Source organism: Carassius gibelio, chromosome B21 (genome assembly GCF_023724105.1).
Source record: "Carassius gibelio isolate Cgi1373 ecotype wild population from Czech Republic chromosome B21, carGib1.2-hapl.c, whole genome shotgun sequence".
Lineage (NCBI taxonomy): Eukaryota > Metazoa > Chordata > Actinopteri > Cypriniformes > Cyprinidae > Carassius > Carassius gibelio.
In genome coordinates this window covers 26,834,545-26,839,293 of record NC_068416.1, presented here as the reverse complement: position 1 = coordinate 26,839,293, position 4,749 = coordinate 26,834,545, and the positions used below count along the sequence as shown (strand labels likewise).

Below are 4,749 nucleotides of genomic sequence, written 5' to 3'. Positions count from 1 at the left end.
ATCATAAGCATGCTTCAGTGTGTTTATTCATTTAGATTTAGATGATAACACACATGTTATGAATCTGTCTCTCACACGCTTGATAGAATGAGCTTTTATCTTTCTGTCTAATCCTCATGTTTTGGTTTTCTCTGTTAGTCATGTGACTTCCTCCAGACGTGACTCTGGATCGAGCCGCACAAACGCACAAATCACTGCTGTCTGCTGTCTGATCGCTTCATCTCAGGCCCAAATCAGGAGAAAACCCCAAACATTTCACATAAATAATAAATGGTTTATAAGAGATTGTCATGACGGCTTCCTGCAGCTTTTCATTCCTGTTATGCAAGAAAAAAAAGACGACTTAAAAAGCTGCGAGTACACAGCATATTAGTATTTGTTGCACTATAAATGTGTTTAATTGTCATTAATGTCATAATGCAAGTTAGGCTTCATTTCTTTATGCAAAATTGGATTTTGGGGTGAAATGGACCCCCAGACGTGTTGTTCATCTGTATAAATCTGACTGATACATGGGCTTTTCTGCTTGTTCTGATCCTAATCAGACTCTTTATTATTAAATAACAGAGAAAAATCAGAAAATCACTTCATATTCAACACAGAATTCAATGCTTCCAACAAAGACTCTCCCACAAGCCTCCTTCTCAACATCATCCAGAAGCAAAGTGAAGCGTAACCGCACAAATCTTGTGTTTGAGTTATAATCCTCATATTTGAGAGTCGGGGCTTCTGATTGGTGTGATTTATCTAGTTTGTGTGCGTCTGAATTTATGAAACGTAGTATTAAACACTGAAGAAGATGAATGAATCGTGTTCATATCTAAGATCTGTGCATCTGTGATTAATGGAAATAAATGTAATTGTTGCAAACTCACCAGTTTAAATCATTTTTGTCTTGAAATCACACATATATATATATATATATATTTTTTTTTTAAATAAGCAAAGATGTACACAGAATTAATGTTTAAAAAAATTGTTTCAGGTAGTTGTCAAAGCAACATTTAGTTTTTAACTTGATATCTAATAAATAAAAATCTATAATAAATAAATGCAAACAACAAAATTATTAAACTCTAATTAAAATTAAAATGAAGCTTTAAAATGCAAATAAAAAAATGCACCTTGTAATATTTTCAACAATAAAATACTGAAGCTCTTTTAGAGGGAAAAAAGTCTCATATAAGCAAAGGTTAAAATACTTTTCCAGATATATAGCCAAACAACATTTGTTCACTTTAATCACAAAACAAACAAAAAATCATATTAAAAGCTGTATCTGCTATAAACAAACTGAAATAAAAAAGTGAATGAATGTAAAATTAATGTTTTAATTTAAATAATTTAATTGACTCATGTTATCAAACTGATTAATTGTGATTAATCATGTCTAAAATTAAAGAGTGTAGTTAAATAATATATTTGTGTGTACTGTGTATATTAACCTGTATTTATAAATACACACTCATACATTTATATGTGACCCTGGAGCACAAACCCAGTCATAAGGGTCAGTTTCTCAAATTGAGATGTGTACATCATCTGAAGGCTGAATATATAAGCTTTCCATTGATGTGTGGTTTGTTAGGATCGGACAGTATTTGTCTGAGATACAACTATTAGTAAATCTGGAATCTGAGGAGGAAAAAAGGAAAAAATCTTCTTTAAAGTTGTCCAAATGAAGTTCTTAGCAATGCATATTACCAAGCAAAAATTAAGTTTTGATATATTTAAAGTAGGAAATTTACTAAATATTTTCATGGAACATGATCTTTACTAAATATCCCTTATGATTTTTGGCATAAAAAAAAAAAATCATAAATTTTGACCCATACGCTGTATTGTTGATTTCAGATATGCCCCAGAGACTTATGACTTATGAAATACCTACAAGTGTGTGTGTGTGTGTGTGTGTGTGTGTATACAGTACACACAAATATATTGTTTAACCACACACTTTTATTTTAGATTTGATTAATCACAATCAGTTTGACAGCACTAAAAATGAATGAATTAATCCATTAACTTGAACGTTTCATTTTAAGGACATTTTAGTTACATTTTTAAACTTTCAAAGGAAACCGAAGTCAGAACTACTCAGAACTGATTTGTCAAAAGTGTTTATTTCTTCAGGACGGAGAACGTAGTTTCTTGGTGCTTTGAAAGACACTCATCGACTCTGTGTTAGCAGCTGTCCTGACTCTCTGAATGTCACTCCTTATCTGAAGGCCCTGATCCTCCTCAAAAGTCATGGAAAGCTAAATGTCAGCCGATAAGACGCAAACATTTACAGCTGATGGCCAGCAGAGATCCAGAGAAAAGTGTTAGACACAAATCACCAATATAAGGCACTTAGCAGGGGCTATTGGTGCAGTTATACTATAGACTTGCATTAAAGTATTAAATAGAAAGTTTAAGTTTAATTCTTAACACATTCTGTCAATGTGCATCCAAAAGTGTTTTGATAGTCTTACCAATGCTGCGTTTACTTGATAAAGCAAATATAGTAAAAATTGTGAAATATTTTTACAGTTTAAAAAATCAGTTTTCTGTGTGAATCTCTGTTAAAGTGTAATTTATTTCTGTGATGCTCCGCTGTATTTTCAGCATCTTTCCTCCAGTCTTCAGTGTCACATGATCTTCAGAAATGCATTCAGTGATCCATTTTATTTTTCCGGCTTCACACATGAATGAAGATCTTTTGTAACATTATACATTTCTGATACACTGTTACAAGGTGTGCATGTTACAGTGTAATTATACATTTATGTACAGAGTAATATTAAATAACTACATGGTTAGGGTTAGAGTTTGGCTAAGGGTTACTTGGATGTAATTATGCATCATTTATTGTTATTGCAATAGTGAGTACATGTACCATGCGTAACAAGGACACCTTAAAATAAAGTGTTAACTATATTTCTGTACTGTTACTTTTCTTAAACATTAAGTAAAAATTAGCAAGCATAAGTGCTTTTACATTTTTAACACTTTTTCCTAATATTAGAAAAATTATACTTTCATTTGTTGAATGGAACTGTAAAAATAAATTACAATCTGTGCATATTTAATCTTTTTAGATTGACTTCTAAAAATCTTCATACAAGTTTGAAGTTTGATTATTATTATTTATTTATTTTTCTTTGGTGAATGAAAAATGTAATCATTAATGTATACAATTTTTTTTTACAAGTTTAAAAATTATGCTTTTTTATTATTATAATTTATTTTTCTTTTTTTACATTTTCATTCAACAATTGCAAGTTAAAATTGGGACACATTAAACTTTTCGGTTTTAACAGAACTTTTTTGTTATTGACCACATCATTATGAACCATAGTGTAAGTCAAATGCAGAGTGTGTGTGTGTGTGTGTGTGTGTGAGAGAGAGAGAGAGTGACTGAAGTATATTCTGTATATAATATACTGGTTGACAATAAATTTAAAAATAAATCAATAAAACCTTTAGCTTCTGACTTGTATGAAGTTTTTTGTTCTGCAAACAGACACTAAAGGGTGAAATCAGAATCGTTCTTCAGTAAAAAGACAAATAGCACAGATTTGAACATGAACGAATCATAGTCATTTATTGAAGAGCAATGAGCACAACATTACCATCTGATGATAGTGACCAAAACAACTACAAGAGGAAGAGAATCAACCCAGATGAACCTGTGAAGGTGAGGCATGGTCAGATGTGATGTGCACAAACACACAGATGTGCTGGAAGAAAACCGGCTTTGACTGGCATCAGTCAGAAAAACTTATTTATTTTATTCAAACACAGATATTAATATTGCGGATGAGAGGCTCTAATACTAATTGGTTAATCCCACCTGATCATAAGAGGGTTAGGCTGAAAGAGTTCAGACGATCAGATCCTGACATGAGAATCAGTCAAACATGCAAAACAGATCCAGAAGCTTCTTCTCAGGCGTCTCATTTGTTCTTGATGTTACATTATGATAAACATCTATTTGAGTTTTGATGTTAATCTTAGCTTAAATTTTACACATATTAAGGGCTTTACATTTTTAACAATAACTTTTATCTTCTTGAAGTTAGAAAACAAAACAAAAAAAACAATCAATGGTTTCAAATTTTAAATCAACTTTTCTTGAAAATTCTAAAAAAATAATAATATTTGTTACATTTTTAATCAACTGTTTTTCTCGAAGCTTGAAAATGTTTAAAAAATATATAAAATGAAAATGTAAAAAATCTTTTTTTTTTTTACAGTAACTTCTTGATTTTTTTTCATTATTCATTTGTTCAATGAAAATGTAAAAACAAACTAAAATGTTTATTAACTTTTCTTGGAGAACAAAAATTGTTCTTAATTTGTTGAATGAACATTTTTAATTTGTTAAAATATGCACACGTTAATTGTTTAAACTTTTTGAACAACAACTTTTCTTGAAGTTTGAAAACAAAAACAAAACAAAAAATTATTAAAATGTAAAAAAAGTTAACATTTGCAAAGATCAATGGTTTCAAATTTTGTTGTGTGAAAATTTTAAATATAAGAATCTAGTTCGACAAATGAAAGGCTTTTTTCTTGAAGTTTGAAAAATGAGAATATAATAATTTTCATATTTTTCTCTTCATATGCAATGAACTGAACTAAATATGCTGTCAAACTGTGTAAAACGGCATTTGATTCTTCAGTGTCCATTATAGTGAATAAAAAATAATCTTTGAACATTTCAATGCTTTAAATAACTCGTGAAATTTGAGACAATGCAAAAAA

General features: G+C 30.0%; 1 protein-coding gene across 1 annotated transcript in view; it reads left to right on the top strand.

The window, feature by feature from the left end:
* The window catches only part of fech (ferrochelatase), a 14,213-nt gene extending 13,339 nt beyond the window's left edge, over window positions 1-874 (top strand). Inside the window, exon 12 of the mRNA XM_052588297.1 lies at window positions 139-874. The gene's annotated coding sequence lies outside the window, so the exon portion shown is untranslated. The remainder of the gene's footprint in view (window positions 1-138) is intronic.
* The last annotated feature ends 3,875 nt before the right edge of the window (window positions 875-4,749 follow it).